The sequence below is a fragment of the Macaca fascicularis genome, chromosome 10 (assembly GCF_037993035.2).
Source record: "Macaca fascicularis isolate 582-1 chromosome 10, T2T-MFA8v1.1".
In the NCBI taxonomy this organism is placed as follows: Eukaryota; Metazoa; Chordata; class Mammalia; order Primates; family Cercopithecidae; genus Macaca; species Macaca fascicularis.
In genome coordinates, this window is record NC_088384.1 from 19688009 (window position 1) to 19703334 (window position 15326).

The following is a 15326-nucleotide window of genomic DNA, read 5'->3' on the forward strand; positions in this document are numbered from 1 at the left end:
TGGAGGGCAGTGGCATGATCTCGTCTCACTGCAACCTCTGCCTTCCAGGTTCATCAAGCAATTCTCCTGCTTTGGCCTCCCAAGTAGTTGGGACTACAAAAAATATTTTTAAAAAAGAAAAACTTAGGCCGCGCGCAGTGACTCACATCTGTAATCCCAGCACTTCGGGAGGCCGAGGCGGGCAGATCATGAGGTCAAGAGATCAAGACCATCCTGGCCAACATGGTGAAACCCTGTCTCTACTAAAAATACAAAAAATTAGCTGAGCGTGGTGTTGGGCGCCTGTAGTCCCAGCTACTTGGGAGGCTGAGGCAGAAGAATCGCTTGAACCCGGGAGGCAGAGGTTGCAGTGAGCCGAGATCGCACCACTGCACTCCAGCCTGGCGACAGAATGAGACTCCGTCAAAAAAAATAAAAGAAAGAAAAACTGGCCAGCCGCAGTGGCTCATGCCTGTAATCCCAACCCTTTGGGAGGCCAAGGTGGACAGATCACCTGAGGTCAGGAGTTTGAGACCACCTTGGCCGACATGGCAAAACCCCGTCTCTACTTAAAATACAAAAATTGACAGGGTGTGTTGGCATGTGCCTGTAATCCCAGCTACTCAGGAGGCTGAGACAGGAGAATCGCATAAACCTGGGAGGCGGAGGTTGCAGTGAGCTGAGATCATGCCATTGCACTCCATCCAGCATGGGCAACAGAGTGAAGCTCCATCTCAAAAAAAAAAAAAAAAGCCAGGCATATTGACTCACGCCTGTAATCCCAGCACTTTGGGAGGCCAAGGTGGGTGGATCACCTGAGGTCAGGAGTTTGAGACCAGCCTGACCAACATAGTGAAACCCCATCTCTACTAAAAATACAAAAATTTAGCCGAGTGTGGTGGCCGGCACCTGTAATCCCAGCTACTCGGGAAGCTGAGGCAGGAGAATCGCTTGAACCCCGGAGGCAGAGGTTGCAGTGAGCCAAGATCACGCCATTGCACTCCAGCCTGGACAACAAGGCTCAAAAAAAAAAAAAAAGAATTCTTCACCTGCATCCCACCCAGAGCCAGTGGTCAGGACTGCTCTTCACGTGGGACTGCATTTCTAAAGCGTTGCCAGAACCCTCCACCAGAGCCCAGTGAATAGATGACCCAGAAAAGGCACGTCCTGGTTTTTTTTTTTTCCCCCCCTCTTGGATACTCTGAGACACTCTGAGCTGCTGAGAAGTCTGCACACCAAGGGACCTATTACAAAGGAGACATGATATTGTTCTGGAGAGATGGCGTTTGCAATGTTGGCATGGTTACCATCTTGAGCTGGAGTAGCCGCCTGTCCACAAATTATTAATGTCACCCAGATAGGATTTTAACTTTTTCTCCCACTGTAGGCCACCTGCAGTCAAGGTGACCTTACCGACCCAGTCAATGATAATAAAACCACCAGCAATAACACAGACAGACAGCAGCTCTTGTTTTTTAATCACTTACCCTCTGCCTGATTTGAGGATGAACACTTTACTCTCATATTATCTCCCCACATCCTCACTTGGAAGGAGGCTGTTAGCCCCACTATATGGATGAGGAAACTGAGGCCTAGAAGAGTCGGATTCTTGCAGTCATCTGAAGCCTTCCCCACTCAACTCCATTTTGCACTATCTACTTTGACCCCAATATCCTTTTGCTGACACCAAATCTCACCCCTTGCTTAACTAAGAGCATCCTGAGCGCAGAGATTTCAGGATCATCTAGAACCTTCCAACCCTCTTTCAAAGCCCGCCTTGGAAGCAAACCAGCATCCAAGGCAGCTTTTGGCATTAAGAAGTGCGAAAATGTCCTGTTAGCTGCAATCTGTGAGCTGGTTCTATGAGCTGGTGGAGCTCAGAGCCCCAGTCCCAGCGCCCGCCCCCCACCAGCTTGTTCAGAGGAGCTCAGCTCTGGGGGAGAAGGCAAAGCCAACACCTATTGAGTTGCAGTTAAAATGAGGGCGAAAGAGGCTTTTGTTTCAGTTCTGCAGATGGTCTGGGAGCTTGTGTTTCTTAGCAAGAATTTTCTAGATCTTTTGGCTTGAACCATCTGAATAACTGCCTCAAGCTTTCACATGGTTCCCACTGGGTGGGCTGGGGTGGGAGGGGCTGTTGTGCATAGTCCGGGAAAGCTGGAGAAGGCTGTTCCTTCGCCCCGAGCCTTGGATTTCTTATCTGTGAAATGAGAGGCTGCAATGATGAATGGCAAAGTACCTTTTTTTTTTTTTTCAGCTCTGAGTGTCTAGGATATTTCACCATTGGAAGACCAGCAGACAATGTCATGACAACTCAAGAGGATACAACAGGGTTGCTTCAAAAGACAAGTGTTTGGACCATGTCAAGACCTGGAGTGAAGAAGGTAATGAACTCCTACTTCATAGCAAGCAGGCCATGGGCCAGCAGTTTGCTACTATGCTGTCTCTTGGTTAAGGCAAGGTCAGTATTATTGTTTTGATTTTACAGATGAGGAAACTGAGTCCCAGGGAGGTTAAGTGTCTTGCCCAGCTACAGCACAGAGAGCAGGGGCTCTGCTCCATCTTCACCGTTCTTCCCACCACTGCCCCTGACCTTCAGAGAGCCTGAGAACATTCTTTTAGCTGTTGAGCTATCAGCATAACTGTCATCAGCTGCTGCTGAAACTGTACCCTGGGAAGCAAGGGAGAGGGTCGCTGAATTTTCACCATGGTTCTCTGCCAGGCAACTATGCTAAAAAACATCTTTTTCTCCCCAGTATGTTAGTAGGAGGCAAGCAGATTGTTATAGCCTTCTGTCTTCTTGTAGATAATGGTGGCAGGCTGGCCCCGACTCAGGAGATAAAGAGATCTGAGAGGACCATAGCCACATGAGAACGCCGACTCCTGTAGGAGGCTGGCTGGCCTCTGCAGAGACAGCACTGAGCTGCCCCTGGGGTCGTGGGTAGGACCCATTCCCTCTTTAAAGATACAAACTCCTCTACCTGGCCTTTCATAACCTTCCCCTGGCCCATCTTCTCAAGGTCATCACCCACTTCCTGGACACATTAGGCCCACCAGGTTCCCAGACTCTGCCCATGAGTTTCCAGAATGTTCTTTCCCATCCCTCCACCTCATTCTCTGCTTCTTACACTCCTTTAATACCCACTGAAATCTTAGCTCCTCTAAAGAGGAGGTAAGTTTCTCCAACTTAGAAGTGCTCTCGCCTTCCACCTACTCCCACTGTGACTCTGGTATCCATTGTCTGCCTAGGGTGACGCTGGTAGGAATGTCTGTGGCTTGCTACTGGGCATCAAGCACTATGTTTTGTCATTTAATGTAGTATAAGGTCTCATTTAATCCTCATGGGAGCTATTCCTCTTACACCCATTAAACAGATGGAAAAATTAAAGCTCAGGGAGGCATCCTCTTACCCAAAGTCATGCTGCTATTAAATGAAGAATTAGGATTTGAACCCAGGTCTTTCTGACTATAAGGTTCACACTCTTTGTTACATACATCTTCTGCTTCCCACTTCCTTAGGAGACAGCCCTGTCCTTTGTAATAGACTGTAAACACTGGAGGATGGGGCCTGTGTTTCATTCACCATCTGAGCCCCTGGGATGCCTGGCTGAGTGTCCTGGATCCAGGCACTGCTCCATGAATGCTAAATTGAATTCAGTTACACCTTCTGCATATTACAAAACTCCCATCACCAGAGCCCCCTCTGTGAGTGGCCAAGATCTTTTGTCCTCTCCCCTTCCACCCCAGGAAGGGGAACACCTGAAATCAGCTGACAGCTAACATTAAGTGACAGCTGAGTGAAAGGCAAGAAAAGGGAGGGAGCAAGGGGGAAGGCAGGCAGGATTGCAGGAGCCAGGAGGGAGCCCAGAGAAGGAGGAGGGCTGTCCTGTTGAATCTGGCCAGCTTGCAGCTATTCAGAGTACAAGATATGGAGTTACCAGACCCAGCCTCAAATCTAGCTCTTCTATAGTAGCTGGGGAAACCCAGGCAAGTTGTTGGACCTCTCTGAGTTTCAGTTTTCTTTTCCATAAAATGGGCATGTCGGAGGCGGGGTGGAGGGGGGTGGGGGAGAATAAAAAGGGCATGTCACTGTCCTCGCTAGACCTCTTCATTCAGGAGGAATGAGGCTGTGTCTGAGGGAGGGAGGGAGTGCTGACTACTGGGCTGTTACCTACTTTAAATGGGGACAGTTGGAGGACCAGCTTAACCTGAAATGGCTTCCCCATGAAGTCATTGAGCCCTGAAGGCCTGGGGCAGCAGGGAACTCACAGAATCACAGGCCCATAATAAAGATGTTGGAGACAATTCAGTTTGGCTTTCTTACTCCAAGAGGCAGCACAGCATGGTGGACTGATGGCCAGCTCTGCCAGCAACGGGCTATCCCCAAATCCTGGCCCCCACTTGGTAATTGTGTAGCCTTGTGCATGCCACTTTGTCCATCTCAGACCACTGGTTCCTTATTTTATTTTATTTTTTTTTGAGACAGTGTTTCGCATGTTGCCCAAGCTGGAGTACAGTGGCGTGATTTCAGCTCACTGCAAACTCCGCCTCCCAGATTCAAGCAATTCTCTTGCCCCAGCCTCCTGAGTAGCTGGGATTACAGGCATGTACCACCATGCCCGGCTAATTTTTGTATTTTTTGTACGGACGTGGTCTCACTGTGTTGGCTAGGTTGGTCTCGAACTCCTGACCTCAAGTGATCCGCCTGTCTCAGCCTCCCAAAGTGCTGGGATTACAGGCATGAGCCATCGCGCCTGTCCTGGTTCTTCATCTTTAATATGGAATTTAAAGTAGTTCCTTTGCCACAGCACTACTGGGAAGATCAGAGACCCAGACAATAACAGCTGGTCATTCAGTTGGCCCTGTGGGAACTAAGGCTCAGAAAGGGAAAGTAATTCACCCACAGTCACACAGCAGGTTAGTGAAATCAAGCCTATGCCCAGGCCTCCCAAAGCCCAACCCTGGGCTAAGCATCAGACAGCTGTGGCCTTACCGCAAAGAAGGCTGAGACTACCCTTGGACATGCAGCCAAGGAACTCATACTGGGAAGCACTAGTGGGATTCTGTGTCTCACTGAGCTGAAATAATTGCTTGGGTTGCCTGTGGATAGAGTATGGCAAAAAGCCCAAGTCAGAGCCTATGGTCACATGTCCAACTTGGGGTCTAATCCACAGTATAACCCTGGCCATGTCGGGTCACCTCTCTGACCTATCTGAGCCTCAGTAGTTTCTCTGCTTACAAAATGAAGGCAAGAATTCCTGGCAATGCAAAGGAATCATATAAAACACAGACTATTTCTTTTCTTTTCTTTTTTTCTCTTTCCCTTTCCCTCTCTCTTTCTTTCTTTCTCTCTTTCTTTCCTTCCATCCTTCCTTCCCCTTCTTTCTTTCCTTCCTTTTTTTTTTTTTTTTTTAGACTAGGTCTTCCTGTGTCACCCAGGCTGAGTGCAATGGCGCAATCCTGGCTCACTGCAGCCTTGACCTCCTGGACTCAAGTGATCCTCCCACTTCAGCCTCCCAAGTAGTTGGGACTGACTACAGGTGTGCACCACTACACCTGGCTAATTTTCTATTTTTTATAGAGACAGGGTCTCAATATGTTGCCCTGGCTGGTATTGAACTCCTGGATGCAAGCGATCCTCTCGCCTCAGCCTCCCAAAGTGCTGGGATTACAGGTGTGAGCCACCATGCGTGGCCCGGAGCTATTTTCACAGCAGTTACCCCTGAGCCACTGGGCACCTCACTGTGCTGTTGCTAGCAACGGCTTCATTTGGTCCTCACAACAACCCTGCGTGGTGGGAACCTAATTTGTAGATAAATGGCTAGGAACAGGTAGAACCAGGATCCGAGCTCAAAAGGTATTCTCTATGTCTGTTCTCTCACCCCTCCTCTTTCCCTACCTAACTTGGGCTCCTTCTTCAGGTTTCAGTATCACCCTGACTTCTTTTGGAAGGATCCCTTGGCCTCAGGCTGGAGTGGGCACCTGCCCTAGCCCACAGAGCTGGGTTTCTCCCTTTCTTCAACCACACAGGGAGCACCACTATGCAAAGACCTCATCACATTCACAGCCGTCTCCCCAGAGCCTCGCACTGTGCTTGGCATACAGCAGGTGCCCAGTAAATACCTGCCAAATGACTGAATGCATCTCGCCAGCCTCAGGATGCCACCAGGCCCTGAGGGAGACAGGAAGATCAGAGGAAAGCTTTTGGATTCCTGCCACGCCTCACATTAGCAGCATCTTCTCCGAGTCCTGACAGCCAGCCTCCTGGGACACCATTTGAGCCAGCTGAATTCCGGTCACCGCTTCACCTTGGAAAGGCATCCGCAGCCCTCACCAAGCAGCCCCGTATTGACGTCACAGCGGGGCCAGGAGCTGCCCTGTTAATATTTTATGTGGCCTTCACTGCGGCAAAATGCAGCCTCCAAGAGCTGGAGGGGCTGTGCAGAGTCTCCGTGGGGTTGTGAGGAGGGCACAAATGGGAAAGGGCTTCATAAATCATAAAGCTCCCAACAGATGAGCATCATTGACCCATTTCAGTCCCTGGCTTAACTCAGAAAGAGCCGGGGCTGCACATGCCTGCAGTGGAACAAGAAGACTGCTGACCGAGCCCGAGCACTAAATCAATGGGGGATTAGGGGCTCCTGGGTACATTTCATGGAGACAGGGGGAGGGCAGAGCACTGGTGCCAGCCAGACCTGGACTCCACTCCAGGTTTGCCCCCTGCACAGCTGTGTGACTGGGTCAGCAAATGGACCACTGAGCCTCAGTCCCCCTTATCTGTGAAATGGGGATGATGGTTTCCTCGTAGCACTGCTGTGAGGATTCAGTAAAACGAGTGATGCTGAAGACCTAGCTTCACACATCGCAGGCTGTCAACACAGGCTGAGACCCTTCTCCAAAACCAAGCCTGGCACCTGAGGTTGGAGAGAGGAGATGCGGGGCCCTTTCAGGCATTCATCGGGCAGAGTGATGGCGGGAGGGAAGAAGGAGCAAGGAGGCACAGGAAGGATGATCTGGGAGCCAGGCATCTCAGATTTGGACTTTTCACCCTGGTGGACCCATGCCAGGAGAGGTATCAGAGAGAGGATGGGCGGGGGGCCCCAGGATGGGCGGAGGGCCCCGGAAGCAGAAGCAGAAGGGCCCTCATGGACAATCTCTCTGATCCTCTGGCCCCTTCGGCAGATGAGCATCCGGGAGGGAGCAAACCATGCCGGTGGCTCACACAGCAGAGCTGGGGTCTCACTGGCCTGCAGCCCTCTGGGGCTTCATTAGCTGGGGTTTATCCAAGGCCACATGCCTAGCTGGGGAGGCAGATGTGTTGGAAGACATGATGCAATGGCCCCATTCCTGGTGGTGACCTCCACTTCTTTGGCCTGGACAATAGGAGGAACCTCATCCCCCGCCCCTTCCTGGTCTCTCTCCAGTCTAGTTTCCCATGAATCCTGGGAGCTTCCCAAAATGTAAATCTGACCTTGTCCTCACCCTGCTTAAAACCTTTCCATGATCCCACACTTAAGGTCTCCAGAGAAAATACAGGAGGCTCAGTTAAAACTGAATTTCAAGCTGGGTATGGTGGCACACACCCATAGTGCTACTCAGCAGGCTGAGGCAGGAAGATCGCTTGAGGCCAGGAGTTTGAGGCCAGCCTGGGCAACATAGTGTAACCCTGTCTTTAAAAAAAAAAAAAAAAAAAACCTTCAGATAAACAATGAATAATATTTTAGTATAAGAATGTCTCAGATATTGCATACACATGCTACAGAAATTATTTGTTGTTCATATGAAATCCAAATTTAACAGGACAACCTATATTTTAATTTGCTAAATCTGGTGTTCCTACATACATTGCCCTCAGGAAAAAGGACAAAGCCTTTTTTTTTTTCTTTCTTTCTCTTTGAGATGGAATCTCAAAAGCCTGTCACCCAGGCTGGAGTGCAGTGGCACCATCTCGGCTCACTGCAAGCTCCGCCTCCCAGGTTTAAGCATTTCTCCTGCCTCAGCCTCCTGAATAGCTGAGACTACAGACGCACACCACCATGCCCAACTAATGTTTGTATTTATAGTAGACACAGAATTTCACCATGTTGGCCAGGCTGGTCTCAAACTCCTGGCCTCAAGTGATCTGCCTGCCTTGGCCTCCCAAAGTGCTGGGATTACAGGTGTGAGCCACCACACCTGGCCAGGATAAAGGATGAAGTCTTTAGTTAGCCCATGAGACCAGTTTGGCCCTGAGCTCATGCCTCCGCTCTCTTCCATATGGACCCTCTGCTTCAGACACAGCTTGTTGCCTTTACTTGAGAAACTCAAGCCCTCCTCCCCCTCTCTGTCCTTTGCAGATGTCCTTTCATTGGAACCCTCTTGGTATCATCTCCTCCCAGTGCCCCACAGTGCTTGACCTGACTCATCCTCAGGCCTCTGAAGCATCATCACTTCCTTTCGAGGCCTGTGTTGTATCTGCTCTGTGTGGAGGAGTGCCTCTCTCTGTCTGTCCTGTTCACGTGAGGTACGGCAGGGGTTCCGCAAACATTTGTTGCAGTGAATTACTAAATTCCACAGCCCCTTACACTTTTCCTATCAACAGTTTCCCCTCCTTCAGCCAAATCCTGTGTGCCCCTCAAAGCCCTGTTGGAACCCTATCTCCTCCAGGCCTTCCCTGAGCCCCATAGACTTCCCTGTGGGGAGGACTCCCTCAGAAGCTCTTTTCTTCTGAGATGCATCTGGTATGTCTCAGTCACATCTGGGGCAGCAAACAATCTTTTTATCCCATAAGCTTGGCAAGATCAGCAACCCTCAGACTCCCCTGCTATGACCTGTGGTGGTGAGCACTGTGTCTTCCTGACAGACAGTGCTTCTCAACAAACGCTGGTGAGCTTGGGGGAAACCAAGCTGAGCTCCTGTATTGGCCTCTCCTCCCTGCCACTGGCCAATAACCAAAATCCTAACCCAGCCCTGAAGCAAAGCATCTTACATCCTGTATTCCTATAAAGGAGGCAGGGAGACATCCTTAGTTCCCACTTTATAGGACAGGAAACTAAGGGAGTAGAGGAACCCATTTGTATTAGGGTTCTCTAGAGGGACATAATTACTGGCATGTATATATGTGTATATATATGTGTATATATGTATATGTGTGTGTATATATATGTATGTGTATGTATATGTATATATAAAGGGGAGTTTATTACGTATTAACTCACACGATCACAAGGTCCCACGATAGGCCGTCTGCAGGGTGAGGAGCAAGGAGAGCCAGTCCAAGTTTCAAAACTGAAGAACTTGGAGTCCGATGTTTGAGGGCAGGAAGCATCCAGCACAGGAGAAAGATGTAGGCTGGGAGGCTAGACCAGTCTCTCGTTTACATTTTTTCTGTCTGTTTATATTCTAGCAGCTGATTAGATGGTGCTCACCCAGGTTAAAGATGGGTCTGCCTTTCCCAGCCCACTGAGTCAAATGTTAATATCCTTTGGCAACACTCTCACAGACACACCCAGGATCAATACTTTGTATCCTTCAGTCCAATCAAGTTGACAGTCAGTATCAACCATCACACCATTGTTCAAGGCTCAGGTCTCTGGATGCCATCCTACCCCAGGGTCTTTGCACCTGCTCTTCCTCTGCCTGGAACACTCTTCCCAGAGATCTTGACATGGATGATGTCGCAGATTAAAGATGGCCACATAGGCCAGGTGTGGTGGCTGACACCTGTAATCCTAGCACTTTGGGAGGCCAAGGCAGGAGGACAGCCCCAGGCAGAGCTCAAACCAGTCTGAGCAGCATAGTGAGACCCCATTGCTACAAAAAAAAATAAGAAAAAAGTAGCCAGGCAGGGTGGCACACTCCTGTAGTCCCAGCTACTCAGGAGGCTCAGGTGGGAGGATTGCTTGAGCTGAGGAGTTTGAGGATGCAGTGAACTATGATTGTGTTGCTACAGTTCTGCCTGGGCAACAGAGCAAGACCCTATCTCTACACAAAAACAGTTTTTTAATTAACTCGGTGTTGTGGTGCATGCTTACTCAGGAGGTCAAGGCAGGAGGACTGTTTGAGCCTGGGAGCTTGAGGATGCAGTGAGCTATGATCGTGCCACTGCACTCCAGCGTGGGAAATGGAGTGAGACCCTGTCTCAAAAAATTTAAAAAAAAAAGATTTCATACTAATCACAACTTTGGTACACTTCAAAATCATTTTTGTTACTATCTGCAATGTAGATGATGTCTCTTTTCATATAAAATATAATATACATTTATAAATTTATAAAATACAAAGATGGAGTTTCACCATGTTGGCCAGGCTGGTCTTGAACTCCTGGCCTCAAATGATCTGCCCACCCTGGCCTCCCAAAGTTCTGGGATTACAGGTGTGAGCCACCACACCCGGCTGATCATGTCCCATAAGTAAGACCACAAATATTTTGCTGCTACCGCCACATCAAGAAGTGGCATCCCCTTTACCTGCCCTTTGAATCTGGGCAGGCTTGTGACTTGCTCTGACAACAGAATGTGGCAGAAGTGACCCTTTATGAGTTCAGGAGCCTAGGCCTCAAGAGACCTTGCAAGCTTGTGCCTTCCCCCTCTTGGAATGCTGCTCCTAGACCACCACATAAGGCAGCTGGTCTACCAGCTGGAGGATAGGAGGCCATGTGATAGGGATCTGAGACACCCTGGCCAACAGCCAGCGCCAGCCACCAGATGTGTGAGCGAGGCCTTCTTGGACCTTCCAGCTCAGCTGTGACTCCAACTGAATGCAGCTGCAAGTATGACCAGGAGAAACGGGCAGAGGAACCACTCAGGCCAACCAGACTCATGAAAATGGTTGTTGTAAGCCACTAAGTTTGGGGGTTTGTTAGGCGGCTATAGATAACCAAGACAACTGCCTCCTCATTCAGGTGCCTGCTCCCTTTCCCTTCAGTCCCTTCCCTCCCCGCTCAAACCCCCGCCAATTGCTGTTTATGCCATTATCCTGTTTCATCCTGTCCAAGGCATTTATCACTGTCTGAAACCATGATGTATTCACTTATGGACCTGCAGTGCATTTCCGCCACGAGGCTGCAATTTCCATGAGGGCAGGGGCCAGAATGGTTTGTTCCCTGCCATCTCCCTCGAGCCTGTGTGTGTGGTGTCTGGCACAGAGAAGCTGCTGTAATTGTTGATAGAGAGATCGTGTGCCTGCCCCTTGCTGCTGTGGTGCCTGGGGGAGCAGCGTGGCAGGTAAGAGCTCCTGCCTGGTCGTGTCTTCCAAAACCGGTGCCCTTGGGAGGGCAGGAGGGCAGGCCGGGTGGCTGGGTTGTTTCAGGGGCAAAAGCTTCAGGGAGCCCAAGTTGAATAGAAAGAAAAGGAAACTGCCAAAATGTTCCTTTTCAGCAGGGGCTTAGATTCAGGCCAAGGAAGTTACTAGGGCTTCTCTCCTCCAGGTCAGCTGCGAATTGCCAGCAGCCCAGCCACGCCCTTCTGCAAGATCACCAAGCTGAGAAACTGGGCAATGGGAGGGAGTGTTGGGGACACTAAGTCACTTCCCACGGGCCAACTATTTCCAAGTCCCTCAGAGTCCTCAGAGTCTGCTTTTTCCAGTGCCAAGGAATTGGTCCAGCAGCCACAGCTTCAGTTGAGGAAAAAATACATACCCAAGAGAAAAAGAATCAGCTCCCGGGTGCCTTCTTTTTCTTTTTTTTTTTTTTTTTTTTATTTTTTTGAGACGAAGTCTCGCTCCGTTACCCAGGCTTGAGTTCAGTCGCGCGATCTTGGCTCACTGCAATCTCCACCTCCCAGGTTCAAGTGATTCTCCTGCCTCAGCCTCCAGAGCAGCTGGAATTACAGGCACGTGACACCACTCCTGGCTAATTTTTGTATTTTTAGTAGAGACGGGGTTTCACCATGTTGCTCAGGCTGGTCTCCAACTCCTGACCTTGTGATCCACCTGCCTCGGCCTCCCAAAGTGCTGGGATAACAGGTATGATCCGGGTACCTCTTTAAGCTACCATTCTGCATTCTGTAGGAGCAGAGAGAGCATCACCATGGTTCAAGCCAGGCTACTTTCAAGTTAGGTGGACTTGTGTTGGTATTACGTCTCCATGACTGTGTGACCTTGGGGATGTGACTTGACCTTCCTGAGCACCAGTTTCTGCATCTATTAGGATTGGACAGTGAAGGCCAAACTCCTAAGGTTGTGATGAGAATTTAATGAGAGCATGCATGCCCAGCACAACTTCGCGCACACGGAAACAGTAAAACCGATTGTAGGTAAGCTTATGAGTACTTCTTCACCTGTTGGCACATGGGGGTTGAGGGGAAGAGCAAGGTTTGCAGTTAAATGCAGACCCTTCCTGGAGACCAGGGCCACATTTAGGGGTTGCCTGGCCGAGACTAGGACTATGGTATGAATCCTTGGTCCACAATAGACTGCCTGATTCTAACTGGCTTCTCTAACAGATGAGATGACCACTCAGAGAAGCCCTCAGAGGGCCTCCAATCCTCCTGGAACCCCACTGGTATAGATAGGTCAGTGGTTTGGAGGTAGAGCCCTGACAAGGATTCAGAAGACCTGGGTTAAAGGCCCAGCTCTGGCACTAATGTGCTGTGTGACATGGAACAAATCATTTGCCCTCTCCGGGCTCTAGTGTCCTCATCTATAAAATGGGTCATTCATCTCTGACTTACCGAACTCATAGGGTTGTTGAGCTGATGAGCTAATTTAGATGAAAGAGTGCTTTGAAATGCATTTGCTGTTTGGTGAATAAAAAGGGGATATATATTAAAACTGAAAGGACTCCTGGATTCTCTAGCAAAGCCCCTCTAAAGCCTTTAAACCAGGCAATATAAATAAGAGTTCAAACCCTGGCTTTTATTAGTAACTTGCACGACTTTGGGCAAATGAGTTAACCCCTGGCACTGCTAGTGGTATGATTTTTCTTCTGAAAGACACAGGACCTGTGAAGCAAGAAAAGGCTGGAAGAAGCTACAAGATACAGGGTAGACAAGATGAGGAGGAGAAGCCCACCAGCCCCTAAAACCCCTGGGCAACCGGTGGTGGGGAGGTCCCCACCTGACTGTGAGCTTAGGTGGGGGCTACCTGTTCCTCTTTCCATCCCCCACAAGCAGTCCTCTGGATCTCAGCCCACCCCAGGTAGATGGTGACTCAAGTTGTTCTGCAGGGACTGGTCCCCCTGCCTCTGTTACCATGGCACTGCAGCACAGCCTGGCCAATCAGGAAGGAGATGAGTATCTGAGTCTCTGTTGCTAAAGCTGGAGCAGGACACCTAGCCAATGGGAAGGGCAGCAGAGTGGAGCCACCATGGAAAGCTCAGCAGTGAGGTTCAAACCATGTTTTTTGTCTCTATGTCTCATTTTCAGGAGGTGGGCTGGGTTTTCTGCATTCCTTTTTTTTTTTTTTGCAAAGAGCATCTTGCAACCCCAAGAGGATATTCAGGAGTCACGATGGGGTGCATAACAAGAAGAACCTTTGAAGAGTCAGAAAGGACTCAAACTCAGCAGGGCACAGCTTCAGATGAATTATTCCCCCAGATGCTCAGCATCACCTGTGTTTATGATCTTAGCTCATCCCCACAACTCTACCTAGCCCCATCTGTCCTAGGAAATAACTGCAGACTGCAGAAAAATCCCCACCCCCAAAGTAAGAAAAGGAATGTGGGGTCACCTCCTTATGCCCAATAGCTTTGTGGCTTTGGACAAACTCCTTAACCTCTCTTCCTGCAGGCAAGGTAGTGGAGTAGCATAGAGACATGGGGCAGACACAGGGGCTGCCCCAGTGTAAAATTAGAAGATTGGGAAAATGGGCTCTGTGATTCCTTTCAGATCTCACATTCTAGACTTGATGCTTTTTCACCTTCAGGCTCTGGATAAAGTGGATCTACAAGAAATAACTTCCCAAGGAGGAGTCCTGTAAATAGTATGAGTGGACAAATAAGGCGCAGGCTGCTTTTTGCCATGAAATTGCCAGACAAGGAGGGATGTCTGTTTCAGAGCCCCGGGCCACGGGACTGTAGTCACACAGCTACCTGCATGCAGAGCCCAGAGTAGAAGACCTAGATCCCTTTACCCTGCATCATGCAATCTTCTTAAACCAGTCTTCTTATACTTGGGTGGGCAATCAGGGAGCTGTACACGCCCACACCTCCAACACCCTTTATTTTGCAAACACGGGCATAAAAACAACTGCAAGGGAAAGTGTGTCCCACCCCTTCCCCACTCCCTTCTGGCTTTCTTTCTGTTGCCTGGCAACAGTTCTATCCAGAAACCTGGGTGTCATCCTGGATAACTCCCTCACCCTTATCCTTCCCATAAAACCCATGGCCCAATCACGTCTGTTTTATCTCCTAAATGGCCCCCAAGTCCATGCACTCCTCCCCTCCCCCATCACCTCCCCAGTCCAAGGTTCCATCATGAATTTCCTGGACATCTACATTGGCTTCCCACAGGCCTCCGGCTTTCACACTTGCTCATCCCATCCCCTGCTTCCATATTCTATAACCACAGCCAAAATAATCTTTTAAAAATACAAATCTGATCCTGTCACCTGCTCCTTGCTTAGAACCTCTAAGAATAAAAATCAAAATCTTCAGCATGCCCAAGAGCACTGCATGGTCAGGCCTACTTCCTGACTTTATCTTGCCCTGTGCATGCCCTTCCCTTTCTTCCTGAACATTTTTTCCTCCCCAGTTCTTCTGTTTAATCCTGCTCACTCTGTAGCCCTCAGTTCTATGGTCACTTGGGGAGCCTTTGCTGACCTTCATGACTAGGTCAGATTGCCCTGTGATGGACTCTCCCAGCACCATGTGCCCTTTTTGTCTGTAGCAGTTATCATAGTTACAATTTTACTCTTATTTACCATTATTTGATTTATATCTGTAAGCTCTGCCTCACACTTCATGAATGCAGTGATTTTACCTTGTTATTTGCTTGAAATATGGATGGATGGATGGATGGATGGATGGATGGATGGATGGGTGGGTGGGTGGATAGATGGACAGGAGTTGGATGAATAGGTGGGTGGGTGGATGGATGGATGGATGTTTAGACGAACATGAGTTGGATCAGTAGGTGTATGGATGGATGGGTATATGGATGAATGAATGAATGTTTGGATGAACAGGAGTTAAATAGGTAGATGAATGGATGGATGATGCATGGATGTACAGGAATTAGATAAATAGGTATATGGATGGATGGATGTATAGATGGGTGAATGAGTATATGTAGGTGTATATATATATGGATGGATGGATGCATGGATGAATGGATGGATGAGTAGATGGATGGGTGGATGTTTGGATGAATAAGAGTTGGATAAATAGGTGGATGGATGGATGGACAAGAATTTGATGAATAGATATATGTATA

At 49.1% G+C, this 15326-nt stretch overlaps 1 non-coding gene across 1 annotated transcript; it reads left to right on the forward strand.

Moving 5' to 3' along the window:
* Positions 1-1942: 1942 nt before the first annotated feature.
* Positions 1943-6824, forward strand: YWHAH-AS1 (YWHAH antisense RNA 1). Its single transcript, XR_006690052.3, has 2 exons — positions 1943-2437; positions 5898-6824. It is a non-coding gene; the product is annotated as a YWHAH antisense RNA 1 (transcript).
* The last annotated feature ends 8502 nt before the right edge of the window (positions 6825-15326 follow it).